The 23,007-nt window shown below is 35.2% G+C and overlaps 1 pseudogene; it reads right to left on the reverse strand.

Moving 5' to 3' along the window:
- Nucleotides 1–23,007, reverse strand: part of LOC113871588 — a 135,260-nt pseudogene that overhangs the window by 40,849 nt on the left and 71,404 nt on the right.

Raw genomic sequence — 23,007 nt, forward strand, 5'->3', positions numbered from 1 at the left:
TCTTTTGAAATTGCAAATTGTTTCTTATTTTGTTCAGTATCTACCTTAACCTAAGCCCTGTTATAATCTGTAAAAAGTCCTCTTGATGTGTGATTGGCTGTACTAAGCAGAGGAGATGGAGAAATTGGGCAAGCATATGGTAGAGTGTATTTGAATTAATGATTAAAGAGAGAAAACAATACCTAAACACTGCTGAGAAATGAGGGAAACACTGTCCAGTGAGAAGTGATCATGATTTTTAATGTTTCTCACATGAACTTGGCTAATATATATTCACTTAGATAGCAATTATTGCTTAAAACTTGAGGAATACATTGTGATTGCCATGCTGAAAATTGGAAGAACATCTTAAATGAAAACTATGTAGAAAACACAGAATTACAAATTGGAAAATTCTGATATAGCAGTTTGTGAATTGGTTTTTGAAAAGTGGAAGAATTACCCTTGGTTTAGTTTGATTTGCTTGAGGACAAGCAAAAATTCAAGTTTGGGGTAGTGATGAATCTATATTTTGACTGATATTTTAGCATAATTCTAACACATTTGATAAGAAAAATATATAAAGAAAGCAGAAAAACTCAGAAAAAAAAGAAGGAATTGAAGTTTTGTTTAAATTTGTAGTTATTTTAGCAATTGTGAAATTTTTGCTTAGGAATTAAGTTTTTAATCTTGTTTCTGAAGGAATAAATTGAGCAAGGATCATATCCATGGAGGTTTGAAGACAAGGAAGAGGAAAGAAGCAAGTCTGGACTTCAAAAACACAAGAATAAGAAAATGCAGACTGGGCGTGATCACTATTGTCAGTGAAAGTGATCACTTCAGAGCTCAAAGAAGAAGTGAAGCCTAGGCATTACCACTTTTATCATTAAAAGTGATAGTTCTAGAGAGGCAAAATATCAGGAAAGCTCTGCGTAACCACTATTGTCATCAAAGGTGATCGTTCCAGAGTCTTCAACTTGGCGAGTTGCGCGTAGTCACTTTTATCTATAAGAGTGATAACGCACAACTACTTTGGCTCTGCGTTGTCACTTTTATCAGTAAGAGTGATAGTTCCAGAGAACTCTCAATATCAGGAAGTTGCGCGTGGCCACTATTACTGGGAAAAGTGTTAACGTGTAACCATAAACCTTCTGCGTAACTACTATTTCTCATAAAAGTGATGACGTGAAAATCTGGGAAATTCTATAAATACCAGAAACGATCCGGAAAAAGGGGATTTTGTTCATTTTTAGTTTTTTTAGTTAGATTCTTGTTAGAGGAAGCGAGAGAGAGGAGTGGGGATTCGAATCTCGGAGCTTCACGAAGAGGAATTGGAGTGGAGCAAGCTTCCATGGCGATTCTGATTTTCTTCTTCTCTTCTTCTTTTTCTTTTCTTTTCGCTGCTGCCATGGCTGTGTAATTTGTTCATAGTTAGGGATTGTAGATCTGAAATGAACATGCTGAATTGATTTTGGATCTGGATTTCAAGCTTTGGCATAGATTGAGTGATTGATTCTGCATTTTAAGTAGGAATTGAATGGAAATTTGAGGAACTAATTTCAGAGGAACTCTTGTCAATGGAAATTGAATTTGCTCTTTAGATCTGAACCAATCACCAAGATTATAGTTTTCTTAGGGATAAGGAACTTTGATCTTGCAATCTTTTGGTTTCTTATACTTAAAGCAATGTTGAATTAAATCATATCTAAGGAATTAGAATGTTTTAATTGAATGTTAGGTTCACTGAGTTAAGGAATTAACCTCTGAACAATAGAACATGAAATTGATTGTCTTTCTTTCCAAATGCTTGTTAATTTAGAACTTTATTGATTAAACATTGGAGTTTTGGTGAAGCAATTCCCTAGCTATGGTTTTTTCCTCTATTATTACATAATTGTTTGTTCATTGTTCTTTTTTCTGCAAGTTCATTTTTCTTTTAATTGTTCTAGTTTGCTGTTATTACATGTTACTACTCTCCTTCCAATTTCAAAAAAGCTTAAATGGTTATAATTCTATGAAGTGGTATTTGAAACCTAAATTCCCTGTGGAGACAATATTTGGATCTTAAATTTACTTATTACTTGCTGCAATCCTAGTGCACTTGCTAGTGTTAGATTGCGAACAACAGTTATCTTCTAAACTTAAGCTCTGGAATGATCACTTTCCTCAGAAATAGTGATAATGTCCAACACTTAGTATCATTATTCTTTGCTCTTTGTCTCCAAAATTGCTACTTCCTTCCACTTTCTCTTCTTCAATCCTTATCCTCAAGACTCTTAGCTTAGAATCTCCTGCAAAACTAACAAAATTACATCAGAATTCTCTTAAATTCACATAATTTGAATTATTAAAGACAATAATTTACTTTATTGAACATTTATATATTTTTGTGCAGTTTCACTTTCCAAATTACATTTTCTATCAAAAATAATCTAGAAAACTACTTAAAAACCTAATAAAATCTGCATTCATCACCACCTCAAACTTAGATTTTTGCTTGTCCTCAAGCAAACCAAAACACACCAAGGGGGATTCAATGCATCATCAAAACAACAATGAAAATACTTTTACATAGATTTTATTTTTAGTTTGTTCAGAGTTCTTCATTCCACATCATTCTTTCCAATTATCCTTTCAACAAATCATTCATGCATTCAGTCACAATGAAAGTAACACTCAAACAAATCTTTTTATGCAAAATCTTACAAATCTGAGCTAATGAATAGCAAAGTTACATGTGCAACATCAATGAAAGATATCATTACCACTCATAACAATGTGTTTCCCTCTCACTCATAAGTGTTTAAGGTGAGTGTTTACCCTTAAGATCATCAATTTTACCTCACCCTACCATATGCTTTCCCATATTCTCAATCTCCTCTGCTTAATACAGTCAATCACACATCAAGAGGACTTTTTTCAAGTTATAATAGGGCTAAGATTAAGGTAAGTATTGAACTAAATGGGAAACAATACATGCAATTCCAAAAAAAAAAAAAAGAAACATTTTGAGTGAATGGACTTAAACCAAGCATAGAACTACATTATTTTTCAATAATTCTCTCAATTATGCAGTGAACAGAATTTTTTCCAGATCAACAACAATGTTCATTCATGCAGCAGAATTTCAAATTTTCTTTTCTTACTTTCATTCACTATTTTCTTTTCATTCCTTTCATTAATTTTTTTTTTTGCAACACTTTGCTACATATCTTTCTTTTGAATTCACAACTTTGCTATTTATTTCTTTCCTTTTGAAACCAAAACTTAGATAGCTTTGCTATTCTCCACCCCAAACTTAGAACATTGCTTCTCCTCAAGCAAATAAAATCTAAATGCCACCCCAAACTTAGCTTTAAACTCATCCTTGATTAGACTCAATATGCCTCTTTTCCTTTGGATGGTTTAAATGGTTTTTCATCAAGGCTTGTAATGAGGGAAAATCAAGGAAGGGATATTAAGCTCAAAGGGGTGAACTAGGACATTTAAGCACAAAGGAATGTTCATTTAGGATAACTAGGCACAATCAAATAAGGCCTCCATCATATATGTGAGAATTGTAAAATTGCATATTCAATCAAGAAACAAAGCAAGTTCTAGAGAGTGCAGCAAAATTATGATCAATCACACATGAAAGAATGTATGCTGCAAAGCTCAAATTCTTACCATTAGAATAAAAGTGATAATATCAATCAATCATGTTCACAATTCACCTTACAAATCCATATGCATAAATGGTAAGAATCTCTTTATTTTTCAAAATGAAGTGTGACAATAACATGAAGAATTACACAAATAGAATATTTACTCAGAATTCAAAAATAGAGAAATGGAAGAAGAATCTGAATTATTCATCACAAAATGAAAAAGGAATGTAATACTCAAACAATTATGAACATATACATATTTTTTTATTTTCTTTGTTTAGTTCAGCAGGAAATATGACATAATTCAACACATGAATCAAGAGGTGAACCATTAGGAATTAAATTTATCAAGAATTGAAGGCATTCATTTGGTTAAATAGAACTCAAGCTATAAGGTTCTAAAGTTGGTTGTTATAGGTTGCTTTGTTTCTAACTCAACAGAACTAGGGGTAACTTTGGAAAAATTCTGGGAAATACTCAAATTGAATTGGACTCTAAAATTTTTATGGCATAAACTAATAGATCTTAGCTTTTTAAAAAATTTTGTTTCACCTCACTCCAAGTTATGTGGGACGAGTTATGTCTTACACAAGCTTACCTGCTCAAAATCAAAATCTAAAACTTAGGGTAAACTTCAAAAATTTATAACTAATTCTATACTAATTCAATATCTTAACAATTTATATGTATAGAAAGTTCTGGATGTCTAGTTTAAGCTAAAAATATCTTCATAATATTTAAACGTTTAAATTATTAGTTGACATAGTATATTTGTACGGAAACTCTAGAGAATTCTATTTTTAGACTTGCTATTTTCTTTCTTTTCTTTGTTTTTGTATTTGATTTACCTTTAACTCACCCAACCCACCATTAATCCAGCTATACATTATAAAAACACCACATAAATCATGGATTAAGAGATTTAAAAAATAAGCTAGACAGCCACACCTATCCACATAAGCATACCAATAAAGATAGAACCCTACCTCTTTTAAGCACCAAATTGATTCCAAAGATGGTTCTAATTTTCAAGTGTCGGTGAGCTTGAGAGAAAAGTTTATGGAGGTAAGAAAAGAAGAAAGAGAGAGAAAAGAATGAGGGAGAGAAGTGATAAATTTATAGAGAGATGAGGGTGAGCAAAATATCCAAGTGGCCATGATGAATGGAGTTACTTAGCTAATTTTGATTGGTTCATAAATTTGTGGTCTCAAATGAGCCACAAGATTGATTATGAACCATTGGATTAAGGTGTAGTGGATGGCTTCTCCACCATTGGATTTAGGGCAAATAGTATTATTTTATTCTCGTAATTTAAATTACTAAAACTATACCAGTTTCTCTTCTAACAGAAAATTCTACTATAAATTTTTAATTCTAGTCTACCAAATCAACATAGATTTGAATTCTAATAAATATTCAATTAATCTCTTATTAACCTGATTCATGTAAATTAATCGAGAAAATCAATTAATAGCATAAAACAAATAGTTAAAATTTTGGAAGTTACAAAAGGTCATGTTATTTTAAGTTTGCTATAGATTGTGATAATGTACCTAGCTACATATATACTTTGGAAATGGACCTATACTATAGTATTTCTTTAGACTTTCCTTCAAATAATAGGATCCATCATACTCTTTGTATATATATTTATAGAGGAACTAACAAGTGCACTAGTATTGTAGCAAGTAATGAGTAATTTTTAAGATCAGGATATCGTCTCCACGGAGAATTTAGATTTCAAGTATCAATTCACAAAATTGTAACCATTTGAGCCATACGAAAATTGAATAAGGTTTGTAACATCTAACAGCAGTAAACCAGAATAATTAAGAGTAAGGGAAACTTGCAGAAAACATATCAATGAATGCAATGTGGGATTAGAAATGGATTGAAAGGTAGTTAGGAATTTACTTCACAAGAATGTCAATATTAATTCAATTATGCTTCTGAAAATTCAAGAACTTGGTTAATTGACAATCAGTTTCGCATATCAATAGCCAAATGTTAATCCCTTAACTCATTGATCCTAACAAGCAACTAAACCACCCTAATCCCTTAGGTGAAGTTCAATTTCAAGTTGCATTAAGACTTAGAACCTTTAGATTGCAGAATTAGGTCTCCTTATCCCTATGAAATCCCTAGATTCCGATTGCAAACTCAGATTAGAGATTCAAATCCAACTTCTATTGGTAAATGTTCCTCTTTGATGAACCATACGAATTTCCATTCATAGATTGCAAGAAAAGCAGAATTCACAGTTCAATTAATCCAAGAACTCAAAATTCAGAAGCAAGAATCAAATCAATACATCAATTCGAGTTTCATAAACCCCTAACTAGAAGAAAACTACTCAAACATGTGAGAAGAGAAAGAGAAAGAAGAAGAAGAAGAAGAAAAAAAACTCCAAAAAGCCATGGCCGGAAGCTCCAATCCGATTCCTCTTTGTGGAAGCTTAAGACTTGACCCCAATCTTCTCTCTCAATCTCTCTCAACGACAATTTAACAGAAAAACAGAAAATAAAACTGAACTGAACGGAATCCCCCAAAATCTAAGCGTTTCTGGTATTTATAGAATTTCCCAGATTTGCGCGTCACCACTTTTATGAGAAATAGTAGCTACGCAGAGGGTTTATGGTTGCACGTTAACACTTTTATGAGAAAAAGTGGCCACGCGCAACTTTCCTGATATTGAGAGCTCTCTAGAACTATCACTCTTGCTGATAAAAGTGTCAACGCAGAGCCCAAGTAGTTGCGCGTGATCACTCTTATGAATAAAAGTGACTACGCGCAACTTGCAAGATGAAGGCTCTCTGAAACGATCACTTTTGACGACAATAGTGGTTACGCAGAGCTTTCCTAATATTTTGCCTCTCTGGAACGCTCACTTTCGATGACAATAGTGATGACGCCCATGCTTTCTTCTTCTTTGTACTCTGGAGAGATCACTTTCACTGACAATAGTGATCGCGCCCAGTCTGCATTTTCTTGTTCTTGTGTTTTTGGAGTCCAGACATGCTTCTTTCCTCTTCCTTATCATCAAACCTCCATTTTCATGATCTTTGCTCGAATTATTCCTTCAAAACAAGATTAAAAACTTAATTTCTAAGCTAAAATTTCACAATTGCTAAGATAACTACAATTTAAAAGAAAATTTCAATTCATTCTCTTTTTCTGAGTTTTTCTGCTTTCTTCATATATTTTCCTTATCAAATGAGTTAGAATTATGCTAAAATATCAGTAAAAATATGGATTCATCACTACCCCAAACTTGAATTTTTGCTTGTCCTCAAGCAAATCAAACTAAACCAAGAGTAATTCCTCCATTCTTTAAGAATCATCTCATAAACTAAGATTTTCAATTTACAGTTCTGTGTTTTCTGCATAATTTTCATTTAAGATGTTCATCCAATTACTCATCATGGCAATCACAATGCATTCATCAAATTTTAAGCAAGAATTGCTATCTAAGTTCATATATATATCAACCAAGTTCATGTGAGAAACATTAAAAAAACATGATCACTTCTCACTAGACAGTGTTTCCCTCATTGCTCAACTGTGTTTAGGTACTGTTTTCTCTCTTTAATCATTAATTCAACTACACTCTACCATATGCTTGCCCAATTTCTCCATCTCCTCTGCTTAGCACAGTTAATCACACATCCAGAGGGCTTTTTGCAAGTTATAACAAGGCTTAGGATAAGGTAGATACTGAACAAAATAGGAAACAATTTGCAATTTCAAAAGATCAAACACATTTTAAGTGAATGACTTTAAAACTAGCCTGGTTTTGCATCAATTTTCATTAAATCCCTCAATTATGCAACAAACAAATTGTTTTTGTGCAGCAGAATTTTCATTTCCTTTTTCTTATCTTGCTTTCATTTTCTCTTTTCTTTTCCTTGAATTTCCTTTTTCTTTTTCTCTGCAACAGTTTGCTGTGAATTTCTTCTTTTTGATCACCAATTTGCTTTTTTCAACTCAAATTCTGTTTTTGAACTCATGTTTTACTCTTTCCACAATTTTTCTGCATAATTTTCATTTTTGCAGTACATATAGCTTGCTATTCCCCTACCCCAAACTTAGAAATTTGCTTGTCCTCAAGCAAGTACAACATGGATCCTACCCCAAACTTAGTTTTAAAGCTCATTCTTGATTAGACTCACTATGCCTCTGATTAATTGAATGGTAAAATTGATTTTTCAACATGGCTTGTAATGAGGTTAATTCAGGAAAAGGATATTAAGCTCAAACGGGTGAACTAGGACATTCAAGCATAAGGGAAGGCATTTAGGCTAACTAAGTATATCAAACATGGCCTCCATCATTTGTGTGAAAACTGTAAACATGCATATTCAATTACGAACAAGGGCAAGTTCTAGAGAATGCAGCAAAATATGATCAATCACACGTGAAAAGAAGAATGCAGCTCAAGTCTCACTAGGCATTTATAAGTGATCATGTGGATTAATGAAAACACAATACACTTTTCAGAAATATATGCACCTTGTGGCAACTGCCTCATTGTTGAAAATACAAGTGTGATCTCATTTTGAGAATGGGAAAAACAACTTTAAAAAAATTCAAACAGAATTCACAAAATTTTCATTCCTCTTGCATTTAATTCGCAGAAAACAGCTCATAATCTATATTATTATCAGTAAATGTCTAGTGTATTGTGTAGCTAACACATGAATTAAGAGGTAAGGAATAACCCTCCTTTCATGGCAGCTTGTGCAGGTGTCATTATCCAATGTGTGTGAGTGTTATGTGTGTGACATTCTCTGCACAAAATACCAAAATTCCATCAATTGGCAGAAACAAAAGAGATTAAAACTGCAGAATTATAAAACTGAACAGAAAGTGATTGTCATTACAAATAAAAACATTAAAAATTGTTCTGAACAACTACTGAATTTACAAACTGTTAGAAAAACAACAAAAATAAAATTCCTATTCTATTCTTCTGCACTATCTTCATCTGCTGAACTTTCTTCTTCAGAACCTTCCTGCTCTTCTTCTTCTTCTTCCACTACTTCTTCAAATGTTGGCTGAGGAAAATGGGTTCTGTAGATATGCATATTTTTTAACACAGAAGAGTGAAGGCATTGAGCATTCTTTGCCAAATCAGGAGTGTGATACATTTCATCTTTGGTCATTCCCAATTTTTGACCAATATTCAGCATTATGCACTCCATCAGCATAACTCCAGCTTTTAGGCTATTGTGAAGCTCATTCTGCCTTTCATCCAATTGATTATGCCTGTCAGCTAGTTGCTTCAGAGTATCCTTCATCATCATAGGCTTCTCTTTCTTGTATTATGAGGGAATGGGAGCTGCAGAAGTGCAGGAGACAGTAGCATAAATTTCTTTTATCATAGCTGCAGAAATGGATGGTGCAGCTCTGATCTTCTCTTGGTAATCTCCAAATTCATCTCCTGCATCCTCACAAAGCAAGGTAATGATTGAGGGAAAAGCCAACGAATCCCTTTTTGTCTTCAGGATGCCCAAGATGCATTCACTGATAACTTCTCCCACATCTATGTAGATGTCCGAGACTATGGCAAACAACAAAGCAGCCCTCTTGACAGCCAATGTGGAGCTATGTTTGATAGGCATGAATGAGTTCAAAATGAACATGCTCCACACTTTGGAAAAGGGCAGCAGATTCTTGGTGATTATGTGCTTTGACTTCTTAGATTGGTTCAACTCCCATGTGGTGCCTGGTCTACTAATCTTTTCCAAAATCTGCACAAAATCAATGTCTGGACTCTCCTTGAATGATTTGAAGTCCAGCTGTGTAGAATGTTGTGAAGAGTTGATTTCCAGCACCCTATTGATATTTGCTGGTGAGAAATCAATCCTCATTCCTTTGACCATAGAGCTAAACTTGGGGATTCGATTTCCCTTGAACCTTATGGAATTTGCATAAAATTCATGAGTTATGTCCCTCCAACCCAGGCCAGCTGTTGCACAGAAAAATTCCCATCCTCTTTTTTGAATTTCCTCTTTGAATTCTGGATAATTGTCCCCAGCTATTTGGAATGCTCTGTCGGGAACAATTTTTCTTCTCAAAATGTTGGCTCTGAAAAAGTTTTCATGAGCCATACTTCTGAATCTGGGGTCATGTGTGGTAGGTGGGGAAGAGGTTGAAGGTGCAATTGTTCTTGGTTGAGGTGATGGGGAAGGTGAAAGTGTAGGGATCTTGGCTGAGGTGGTGGAGAAGGTGAAGGTGAAAGTGCAGGGGATCTTGGCTGAGGTGAGTCAGAAATTTCAATGGGTGAGGAGCTTGAGACACCATCAGTTCTGGCTCTCTTTGCTGCTGGATTATTCCTAGCTTGAAGATTTCTGCTAGATCTTCTTATAGGAGTTGTGGACGATGCAGCTTGCTTCTTCTTAGGAGGGCCCACGGGTCTGTTGAAGGAAGTTCTAACCATTTTTCAGTTTCTGCAAAAGAAAGTATTTGACAGTTTTAAAATTTTAGCACATAATGATAATTTTATACTGCAGAAAGTTCAATCAAGCAGTTTGCAGAAATTTAATTTTGCTAACACTATACATCATGCAATCTGCTAATAATATCATTCAGCATTCAAATACCAACACCCAACTGCACAACTTAAGCATTTACAATCAAAACATGTAAAGTCCTATTATATGAATTCAGAGTGCACATTCTCAGAAAATATCAAGCACATGCAAAAGCAAGTTCATAACTCTTAACCCATTTCCAAATAGAATATTGCAGTCACATGTTCTGCAATTTCCAGTCAACATTTCAGACCATTCTAGTTAGGAAAAATCAGTAATATATATTCACTCACCCAACAAAATAACACAAATAGTAAAACAGTTAACATGATGCCAAATGAGTTCAATTGTATTTCTAATGCATTCAGAGTGTCTCTCTATTGCTGAACCACATACTTCAGAACATTGTCCCATTAGGTCCTGATTAGATTTTGATTGTCTCTCTAATTAGCATTATATTGTTAAAGCACAATAGGGTAATGCAGAAACCAATTTAGGGTTAACCATTTTTCCAACACAGATTTGCACATTCAATCACATTCCAATCATTACTTTACTTCAATTTCTAACAATGAAACAATTTGTCACAATAATTCAGGAATGATTTCAAAACATCAAGAAGTTTCAATTAGTTATTTTCAGTAATTCCTCATCAAATAGTTCACACAATTCTATTCAAGTCAACTAAAGTTCTGCAGAAATATGCTATATATAGTATGCAGTACAGGTTCAGTTATCCATCAAATTCAGAGGAATTTTGATACTCGTAATTTGGGAGTTCAGGGTGCGTTCACTATTATAAAGAAATAGGGTAGCGCAGAGCAATATTTTCAAGTTTCAACCAATTTTCAAACATAGTTTTGCAACCTAATCATTTTCAGCAACAAGCTATTTTATCAAAATAATGCAGGGTTGATTGTCTTGGTATTTTTCAAGCATTCGATTATATTACAATTAGCATATGGTAGCAATTAATCTCATGCAACAATTTCAGTTCAAACATTTTCACTGACGTCTTTTTAGGTCATCCCAGTTTCTACAAAAAAAAAATTTTATATTCAAATATTGTGCAATGCAGATTCAGATGCTCTTAAAAAAAAATTTAAATGACAGGGAAAATTTATTCAGTATATTGTTCAAACAATGCCCTATTACCCCATTCAATATTTTTCCCAAACTTCAAACATAGAAAACCCTAACTACAGTTTCAGAGGGATGAGAGTAAGCGTACCTTGCAGGAAGATGCAGAAATGTATGAGAAATGCTTGTTGATGCTAGCTCAACGCACACAGGGAGTGAGATTTGCAGAGAAAGCTCAGAAAGAGATAAAGTTTTAAAAGTGAAGAGTGTGTGTGCGTGTTCATGTTAGAGAATATATATAATTACGCTAGGCACATGACAACTTTTTAAAACAAAAATGAACGTTGTAAAATTAATTGGTCCCAGTGTAATCACTATTTCTGAATAGATGAGTGTTTCAGAGAGTTGTTTTTTTCAGAGTGTGGAGCGCGTTATCACTATTGCTGAGCAAAGTGATAACATGTAGCAGAGTGACAATTTTTTTCAATAAAAGGAGTAACGCAGAAGGATTAAAAGTCTACTCACCTGTGCGTAACCACTTTTGACAGAAAAAGGAAGCGTTCCAGAGAGCTCATTTTCCCATCTGTTTCTGCGTGATCACTTTTATCAGTAAAAGTGAGTGTTTCAGTAGAAATCTTCAAAATACATTCTCTGCGTAGCTTCTTTTCTGCAACAAAGTGACTCCTTTCATTAACCAGTTGCTTCAAAACTCTCAATTGACTCACCTCTCATACTCTAATCCTTCAAATACACACTCTAACATTGAATCTCAATTCAAGTATTCCAAATGTACCTCAGAAAACCAGATGCAGCAGAATATTCACATACATTATGCAGACTTTTTAAACCATTGAATACACATTCACCACATCAATAATTCTCAATTTAAATATCAGATGCACCTCAGAAAGTAGACTCAACAGTATTTTTGCAGATTATTTACAGAACAGTAGAAAATTATAAATCATGAATATGCAAAATTCTAAAACACTATAAAAAGCTTAAAATGGGTTAGAAATGTGAGTTGCCTCTCACAAAGCGCTTCTTTAATGTCACTAGCTTGACATTAGTTGTTCCTCACTCAAGAGGAACCAATTTCAAGCATGAAATGTTCCTTGTAAATTCCTCTCCAGGATAGATCTTCAATCTTTAGCCATTGACTTTGAATTCTCTCCCTGTTTTCTAATCTTCTATAAGGATTCCTCCAAAGGGAGAAGTCTCCTTCATCAAAAATGGTCCAAACCATCTAGATTTCAGTTTGCCTGGAAACAGTTTTAGCCTAGAGTTGAATAATAATACTTGTTGTCCAGGTTCAAATTCTCTTTGCAGAATAAACTTGTCATGGATTCTCTTTGTTCTCTCTTTATATAACTTTGCATTTTCATAAGCCTGCTGTCTAAATTCTTCTAACTCATGCAGTTGCAGAACTCTTTTCTTTCCAGCACTTGACAAATCAAAGTTAAGCCACTTGGTAGTCCAATATGCTCTGTGTTCCAGCTCTAAGGGTAGATGACAGGCCTTTCCAAATACTAACTAGTATGGAGACATACCAATTGGAGTTTTAAAAGTAGTCCTATATGCCCACAATGAATCATCCAGCCTTTTTGACCAATCTTTCCTTGAGCTGTTCACTACTTTCTCTAGAATTTGCTTGATTTCTCTATTTGAAACCTCCACTTGTCCACTTGTTTGTGGATGGTATGGAGTAGCAACCTTGTGCTTCACACCATATTTCATTAATACAGCTTCAAGATATTTGTTGCAGAAATGGGTACCTCCATCACTTATCAGCACTCTAGGCACACCAAATCTTGAAAAAATATTCTTTCTTATAAAAGAAATCACTACCTTTGCATCATTTCATCTAGTAGGAATAGCTTCTACCCATTTAGAAACATAATCCACTGCTACTAAGATGTACTGATGTGAAAATGATAGGGGAAAAGGTCCCATGAAATCAATCCCCCATACATCAAATAGCTCCACTTCTAGGATGTTGGTTAATGGCAGCTCATGTCTTCTTGAGATATTTCCAGTTCTTTGACATTTATCATAGTTTTCCACATACTTCTTGGCATCTTTGAAGAGTGTAGGCCAAAAGAAACCTGCTTGCAAGACTTTTGTAGCAGTCCTTGAGCTTGCATGGTGGCCTTCATATTCTGAATTGTGACAATGCCATAGTATCTCAGCTTGCTCACTTTGTGGAATGCACCTTCTAAGTAACCCATCCACTCCAATTTTAAACAAATAAGGGTCTTCCCACACATAGAATTTACTGTCATGTAAGAACTTCTTCTTTTGCTGCCAAGTGAACCTCCTTGGAATGAATTGAGTTGCCTTAAAATTTGCAATGTCAGCAAACCAAGGTATGTTTTCCACTGTAAACAGCTTTTCATCTGGAAATTCTTAATTTATTTCCAATGATTCAGTGGTTAAACTCTTCGATGGCAATCTGGATAAGTGGTCAGCAACACCATTTTCTTTCCCTTTCTTGTCTTTGATCTCTAGCTCAAATTCTTGGAGAAGCAGAATCCACCTTAATAATCTGGGCTTTGCATCCTATTTTGACAAAAGGTACTTAAGAGCAGAATGGTCAGTATATACAATTACTTTTGAACCCATCAAGTATGATCTGAATTTTTCAAAAGCAAACACAATAGCTAGGAATTCTTTTTCTATTGTTGTGTAATTTACTTGTGCAGGATTTAACACTTTGCTTGAATAGTAAATAACATGCAATTTCCTATCTTTCCTCTGTCCTAAAATAGCACCCACTGCACTATCATTTGCATCACACATGAGTTCAAAAGGAAAATTCCAATCTGGTTTTGCAAGAACAGGTGCAGAAATCAGTTTTTCTTTCAAAATAGAAAATACATGCAAACAAGCATCATCAAATATAAATTCAGCATCTTTTACAAGTAAATTACTAAGAGGTTTTACAATTTTAGAAAAGTCTTTGATAAACCTCCTATAAAAACCAGCATGTCCTACAAAACTCCTAATTCCTTTAACATTGATTGGTGGAGGCAGCTTACTAATGATTTCTACTTTTGCTTGGTCCACCTCCATTCCTTTTTCTGAAATTTTGTGACCAAGAACAATGCCTTCTTGTACCATAAAATGGCACTTTTCCCAGTTCAAGACCAGATTGGTATCTTGACATCTCTGCAAAACAGTGGATAGATTAGCCAAGCAATCATCAAAAGAATCACCAAAAACAGAGAAATCATCCATGAACACTTCAATGATGTTTTCTACCAAATCAAAAAAAATAGAAAGCATGCACCTTTGAAAAGTAGCAGGGGCATTACATCAACCAAAAGGCATTCTCCTATATGCAAAGATTCCAAATGGACATGTAAATGCAGTCTTCTCTTGATCCAAAGGATCCACTGCTATTTGGTTGTATCCTGAATAACCATCAAGGAAACAATAAAATGAATGTCCAGCAAGTCTCTCTAGCATTTGATCTGCAAATGGTAATGGGAAATGGTCTTTTCTGGTGGCATCATTTAACTTCCTATAGTCTACGCACATTCTCCATCCAGTCACAGTCCTAGTAGGGATGAGTTCATTCTTTTCATTAGCTATAACAGTCATTCCACCTTTCTTTGGAACAACTTGGACTGGACTCACCCAATTGCTGTCAGAAATTAGGTAGATTATTCCTGCATCTAGCAGCTTCATGACCTCTTTCTTGACTACCTCTTTCATGGCTGGATTCAACCTTCTTTGTGGCTGCACAACAGGCTTAAAATTCTCTTCAAATAAAATTTTGTCCTTGCAAAATGAGGGATTTATACCTTTCAGATCTGCAATACTCCAGCCGATTGCAGATTTGTGTTCTCTTAAGATTCTCAAAAAATTTTCCTCTTGTTCTTCCTTGAGCTCATTGTTGATGATGACTGGATTCTCATGGTTCTCATCCAGAAATGCATACCACAGGTGGGAGGGAAGCTGTTTTAATTCTATCTTCTGTTTTTCGTCTTCTTTAACATCCTTTTTCAGATCCTCCTTCATTGAATTTTCTGCAGATTTTTGAATTGGCAGGGCTTCCAATTGCTGTTGCACTTCCATAATGTATTCTTCATTCAGAATTTCAGATTTGACATTCCCTGCAGATATTATTTCTTCTAACACAGTAGTTTCATCAAATTCATTTATATGGTGTTGTGTAATAAAAGCATCTAGTATATCTACCTTCATGCATGTATTGTCTTCAACTGGATATTTTAAAGCTTCAAACACATTAAATACTACCTTCTCATCTTGAACTCGAAGCATAAGTTCGCCTTTCTACACATCTATTAAAGCTCTCCCTGTTGCAAGGAATGGTCTTCCTAATATCAATGGAATATTAGCATCCACTTCCATGTCCAGAATTACAAAATCTACAGGAAAAATGAACTTGTCAATTTTAACTAACAAATCTTTAACAACTCCATATGGATAAGTGTATGATCTATCAGCTAGCTGCAGTGTGATGTTGGTGGGCTTCACTTCCTCTATGCCAAGTTTCTGCAGAACAGCCAATGGCATCAGATTTATGCTTGCTCCCAAGTCACACAATGCTCTTTCCACAGTGCAGTTTCCTATTTCACAAGGAATGCTGAATGATCCAGGATTTTTCAGCTTTTGAGGAAGTTTTCTCTTGAGAATGGCACTGCATTCCTCTGTTAAGGGTACTGTTTTGCCGTGCTTTGTTTTGTCGTGCTCTAGCTTCCTTTTTCTGGAAAGTAGTTCTTTCATAAATTTTGCATATGAAGGCATGTTGTTTGCAATCTAAACACTAGCAAGTGCACTAGGATTGCAGCAAGTAATGAGTAAATTTAAGATCCGAGTATCGTCTCCACAGGGAATTAGGAACTCAATTATCACTTCACAGAAAAATAACAATTTGAGCCATACGAATTTGGAAAGAGAGTTGTATCATATAAAAGCAATAATCAGAGCAATCAAAAGTAAAGAACTTGCAGAAAAACAGAGTATAAGATTTGTGATGAAATTAAAAAGCAATGAAGGATAGTTAAGAATTTACTTCACAAGAATATCAATATCAATCCAATTAAATCCTCTGAACATTCAAGCAATTGAATAATTGACAATCAGTTTCACATATACCTAGCCAACGGTTAATTCCTTAACTCATTGACCCTAACAATCCACTAAACCTCCCTAATCCCTTAGGTGAGATTCAATTTCAGCTTGCATTAAGAATTAGAACTATAAGATTGCAGAATTAGGTCTCCTTATCCCTAAGAAATCCCTAAACTCTGGTTGCCAATTCAGATCGGAGCAAACAATCCAATTCCCATTGGTAAAGATTCCTCTTGATTAATCAAATGAATTTCCATTCAGAGATTGCATGAAAAGCAGAATTAACAACTCAATTAATCCAAGAACTTAAAGTTCAGAAGATAAAGTCGAATCAATACATCAATTCGAGTTCCATAAACCCCTAACTATGGGAAATTAAGCACACATTGCAACAAAAACAGAGAAAGAAGAAGAAGAAGATGAAGAAGAATGCAGAGCAGCCATGGCCACGAGCTCCAATCCGATCCCTCTTCTTGGAGCTTCAAGCTTCGACCCCAATCTTCTCTCCACTCTCTCTCAACGAGACTCTAACTAACAAAACAGAAAATGAGCAAAAAGATCCCAGTTTCGCGCTTCAATCATGTATTTATAGAAACCCAGTTCTACGCGTTGTCACTTTTCTTCACAAGAGTAACCACGCAGAAGCTTTATGTAGTGTGCGTGTTCACTTTCAAGAGCAAGAGTAACCACGCGCAACTTGCAGAGTTGAAGGCATCTCTGGAACATTCACTTTTATACATAATAGTGGCAACACAGGAGGTCAAGGGCTGCGCGTGATCACTTTCGAGATCAAGAGTAACCACGCGCAAGCTGTCCTGATACAAATCCCTCTGGAACGCTCACTTTCGTTGGCGAAAGTGACAACGCGCAGCTCCTCAGGAATGGAGTCTTCTCTGGAACGTTCACTTTCGCTGGCGAAAGTGATAACGCACACTGGCAATGCTCACTCTTGTAAATAAAAGTGATTACGCAAGGCTCTTCTTCTCCTTTAGGCTCTGGAATGATCACTTTCACTAACAATAGTGATCACGCCCAAGCTGCAACCCTTAATTCTTGTATTTTGGAGTCCAACATTGCCATTCTTCCTCTTCCTTTCCATTGATTCTCCATTTCCATGACTTTTGCTCAGCTTATTCCTTGAAAACAAGATAAATTCCTTAAGAACTAAGCATAAATTCTACAAATGCGAAAATAACTACAATTTTAAAGAAAACTTAAATTCATTCTCTTTTTCTAAGTTTTTCTGCTTTCTTCATATATTTTTCTTATTAAATGTGTTAGAATTATGCTAAAATATCAGTAAAAATATGGATTCATCACTACCCCAAACTTGAATTTTTGCTTGTCCCAAGCAAATCAAACTAAACCAAGGGTAAGTTCCTCCATTTTCAAATTCAATTAGCAAACTGTTTTTCTCAGATTTTCCAATTTCCAATTCTGTGTTTTCTGCAAGATTTTCAATCAACTTGTTCATCCAAATACTCATCATGATATTCCTACTGCATAATCATCATTGAGTAAGAATTGCTACCTAAGTTCATATATTTCATCAAAATTCATGTGAGTACAATTAATCAACATGATCACAGCTCACTTGGAAGTGTTTCTCTCATCACTCAACAGTGTTTGGGTGCTGTTTTCACTCTAAATCATCAATTTCACTGCACTCTACCATATACTTGCCCAATTTCTCCATCTCCTCTGCTTAGTACAATTAATCACACATCTAGAGGACTTTTTCAGGTTATAACAAGGCTAAGGTTAAGGTAGGTATCAAAGAAAATGGAAAACAATACATGCAATTTCAAAAGATCAGAGGCATTTTGAGTGATTTGTTTTAAAACTAGCCTGGATCTGCATTATTCCTCCTTAATTCTCTCACTTATGCAGCAAACAGAATTTTCTTACAGTAGAATTTTCATTGATACTTTTCTTCTTTTCTTACTTTCAGTCACTATCTTCTTTTCGTTGATATTCTTTTTCTTTTCTGCAGCACTTTGCTGCACTTCTTTTCTCTTGAAATCACATTTTTGTTCTTTTCACAGCTTTGCTTCATAAATTTTTCATTTTGCTGCAGCACTTTTGTTCTTTCTTTCTGGCTTGTTGAACTCAAACTTAGATAGCATGCTATTTCCCTTACCCCAAACTTAGAACATTGCTTGTCCTCAAGCAATTAAAATCTGGATGCCACCCCAAACTTAGTTTTAAAACTCATTCTTGATTAAACTCATTATGCCTCTGATCTTTTGAATGGTAAAAATTGGTTTTTCAGCAAGGCTTATAATGAGGTAATTTCAAGAAAAGGGATATTAAGCTCAAAAGGGTGAACTAAGACATTCAATCATAAAGGAAGGCATTTAGGCTGACTAGGATATCAATCATGGCCTCTATCATGTGGGTGAAAACTGTAACATGCATATTCAATTTAAGAACAAGGGCAAGTTCTAGAGAATGCAGCCAAATATGATTAATCACACAAGAAAAAGAATTAGACAGCTCAAATCTCACTAGGTATTTATAAGTGATCATGTGGATTAATGAAAACACAATGCACTTTTCAGAAATATATGCACCTAGTGGCAACTGCCTCATTTTTTAAAATACAAGTGTGATCTCATTTTGAGAATAGGAAAAACAACTTAAAAAGAAATTCACACAGAATTCACAAAATTGTCAATCATTTTTATTTGATTAACAGCCAGCAATTTATTATTTATTCTAGTATTTTGGTGTTTTTCAGGAATAATTGAGTGTAATGTGAAGCTAACTCATGAATAAGAGGTAGAGAATGAACCCCCCTTTCATGGCAGCTTGTGCAAGTGTCAGCTTCCATGGTGTGTGAGTGTTGTGTGGTTGTGACATTTTCTGCACAAAACACCAAAAATTCCGTCAATTATCAAGTGAAAAGGGATTGAATTTTGCAGAATTAATGTGTGTTCAAAACATAATTGTTCAGAATTAGCATGAAACCAAAATATACCAAGTGTGCAAATTACAAACCCAAATTCTAAAATGAAACCAAAAAGTTTGAAACTTAATCACAAGACCGTCAAGAGAAAATTTGAATTAACAGAAAAGAAAACAAAAATCCTAAACTAGTCATCTTGGGCATCCTCCTCATCAGAAATTTCATCTTCATCTTCTTCCTCATCCTCCTCATCTTCTTCTTCCTCCACCACTTCTTCAGTTGGCTGTGGAAAATGAGTCTTGTAGATTGGCAAGTCTTTAAAGACTGATGAGCATAGACATTGAGCATTCTCGGCCAAATCTGGTGTGTGATAGAGTTCATCTTTGGTCATTCCCATCTTCTGACCAAGATTCATCAACACACATTCCAATAGCATAGTTCCTGCCTTCAAACTGCTGTGGAGCTCAGTTTGTCGTTTAGCCAATTGATTTTGCCTTTCAACCAAAAGATGTAGGATGTCCTTCATCCTCATTGGTTTCTCCTTTCTGAACTGGGTGGGGATAGGTGCAGCTGAAGTGCAGGAGGTGGTGGCATAGATTTCCTTTACCATTGAGACAGAGATAGGGGGAGCAGATCTGATTTTCTCTTGGTATTCTCCAACTTCAACCCCTGCATCCTCACAAAGTAAAGTGATTAATGAGGGAAAGGCTAGTGAATCTCTTTTTGTTTTCAAAATATTTAAGATACATTCACTAATTACTTCCCCAACATCAATGTACATATCATTAACGATAGCAAACAATAATTCAGCCCTCTTTACTGCCAGGGTTGAACTATGCTTAACTGGCATGAAAGAGTTCAACAGAAAAGTACTCCAGACTTTAGCAAATGGTAGCAGGTTCTTGGTGGTGATACACTTGGGTTTTTGGGCGAGGGTCAGCTGCCAAGTTGTGCCTGGCCTTCCAATTCTGTGCAGGATTTCAATATAATCCTTGTCTGGACTATTCTTAAAGTCAATGAAGTCCATCTGCCCAAGTTGCCTTTCAGTGTAAATTTCCAACACTCGATTGATGTTGGCAGCAATGAAATCCACCCTCATACCCTTGACCATTGTGTGAAATTTGGGAATTTGGTCTCCCTTGAACCGCATTGCATTTGCATAAAACTCCTGTGTAATTTCTCTCCAACCATTATCAGCCAAGGAGCAGAAGTTGTCCCATCCCCTTTTCTGAATTTCTTCTGAGTACTCAGGGTAGTTGCCTTCAGCAATTTCAAAGGCTCTATTCGGGACAATCTTCCTCCTCAGAATATTTGCTTTGAAATAGTTTTCGTGAGCAATACTCCTGAACCTTGGATCATGATCAGTAGGGGTAGAGGTAGAAGGAGCATTTCTTCTGGTCGGCTGAGGTGGTGAAGAGGTTGCAAGTGCGATTACTCTTGGCTGAGGAGGGTCAGCGATTTCAATGGGTGAGGAAGGTGAGACACCATCAGTTCTTGCTCTTTTTATGGTTGGAGAATTCCTGGCTGTTCCAGCTTGCATATTCCTGATAGATCTCCTTCTTGGAGTGTTGCTGGCAGATCCAGCTTTGGTCTTCTTAGAAGGTCCAACTGGTGTATTCAAAGAAGTTCTGACCATTTTGAAGTGGCTGCAAAAAAATAAAAAATAAAATAAACAAGTAATTTGACAGTTTAAAATTCATGACACAGAATTGTGACAATATACATCTCTTTACTAGACAAATTCAATCAATCCATGTGCAGAATTCCAATTTGCAGTGTGGATCTTTTTACAATCAGTTGCTGTCATGAGGATGTAATCATATAAACACATAAGCACTATTGCAAATTACTAAGCAATCACAGTCAAAATTGGTTAAACCTTTAAATTTTTAGTTTAGAGTGCACACTCTCAAAGCATATCAGGTTAACGCAGAGATGCTATTATAGGTCATCAACATATTTCTTTTTTTTACATGCTCTCTTATGTAAGGATAGAAGTTATTTATCAGAGCAAAATTGTCACTTTTCAGATATACCAGCACTTAGGTACAAAATTAATCAAACCATATTCAGGGGATTTTAGACTGGCCTTCCTAATTTGTTCCCTCAGAGTTCACAATTTCACCAAGAATGCAGAAAAAGAATCACAATTTTCAACCAAATTTCAACTACTAATGGTTCCTAAAAGAAATTATCTTCTGACAGTAAAATTCCATCCAGAATATTGCCTATTGTTTCTTTGAATCACATACAATTAGAACAGTGCACTCATTCATTATCATCAAAGACTAAATATCAGCTTAATGCAGGACTTATCAGTATGGTATCTGTACAATCAGGCAGTGCAATATACAGCAGTAATTCGTTCCATACAACTCAGTTCAGACATCAACATTCAAATATTGCATGCAAAGAGTATTTTCGTTGATGGCAACTAGAATATTTCTATTTCTTTCAAAGTCATGTTCAGGTTTTTCGCATAATGCAGATGTGAATATGTTAACAGAGGAGATTGAATGGCTTTGAAAACCTATTCACAGTATTTAAAGTTCCTTAAATCGAATACGCTCAAGATATTTCCCCACTTGCCATTTTTGACATTTTTCCAGAGTTGCAACAAAGAAAAACCCTAAATACAATTTCGTAGAATGCAGAGAACGTACCTTGAGCTTCAGAAATGTGAATGACAGTGAAAAAGAGGGAGCAATTGCTTGCTGGTTGCTTCACAAAAGATTGAAAGTCAGAGGAATTTCAGAGGGAAATGGAGATTTAGGTTTAAATGGATGTGAGCGTGGTTCCTTTATATTGAGTCAGGGGTCACGCGTGTGCACGTGACCACTTTTTAAGTGAAAAGTGAACGTTCCCTTATTAATAAAATTCTGTGTTATCACTCTTGCCGAACAGAATGAGTGTTCCAGAGAGCTTGGAAATTTTGAATGCAATGCGCGTTATCACTATTGCTGGGCAAAGTGATAACGCGCAAGCTTATTGCTTGATCGTGGTTACTTTTATCAGTAAAAGGAGTAACGCGCTATGAAATATTCCATACTTACCTGTGCATGGTCACTCTTGACAAGGAAAGGAAGTGATCCAGAGAGTGTGTTTTTCTCATCTGCCTCTGCGTTATCACTCTCATCAGCGAGAGTGATTGTTCCAGAAAGCTGTGTTTCCCAGTCAGTTTCTGTGTTATCACTCTCATCAGCGAGAGTGATTGTTCCAGAGGGGAAATCTCAGAATTCCATCTCTGCGTGATTGCTTTCCTGCAAAAGAGTGATTCCTTTCATCAATCCAAGTTCTCCAAACTTTAATTAGCTCACTTAACAAATCATAATCATTCCAATACACACTCACCATATAAAATACCTATTTCCCTCATCATGTTCACCTTTAATTACATATGCAACATTCATCTAAGGCTAAATTCTGCAGAATTTCTGCAGAACATGTATTCACTCCCTACTTATGCAGTTTTGACTTTTACATTACACACTCCTATCATGAACTCTCAATTCATTCATCATTTTCGCTCCAAATTACAGATGCAACAAACATCACAGTTGAATTCTGCAGAATTTCTGCTTAACATATTCACAATGCAATTCTGACTTTTTTTATAAGACATTATAGCATGAAGTCCAATTGCATTTATCAGATTCACTACAAATGACAGATTTAGCATGCTTCAAAATTTACCTTTTGCATCAAAATTACAGAATATGATGAGTATGATGCAGAACTTTGTATTTTGCAGAAAATTTGC

Source organism: Abrus precatorius, unplaced genomic scaffold, assembly GCF_003935025.1.
Source record: "Abrus precatorius isolate BTA unplaced genomic scaffold, Abrus_2018 Scaffold7, whole genome shotgun sequence".
Classification (NCBI taxonomy): Eukaryota; Viridiplantae; Streptophyta; class Magnoliopsida; order Fabales; family Fabaceae; genus Abrus; species Abrus precatorius.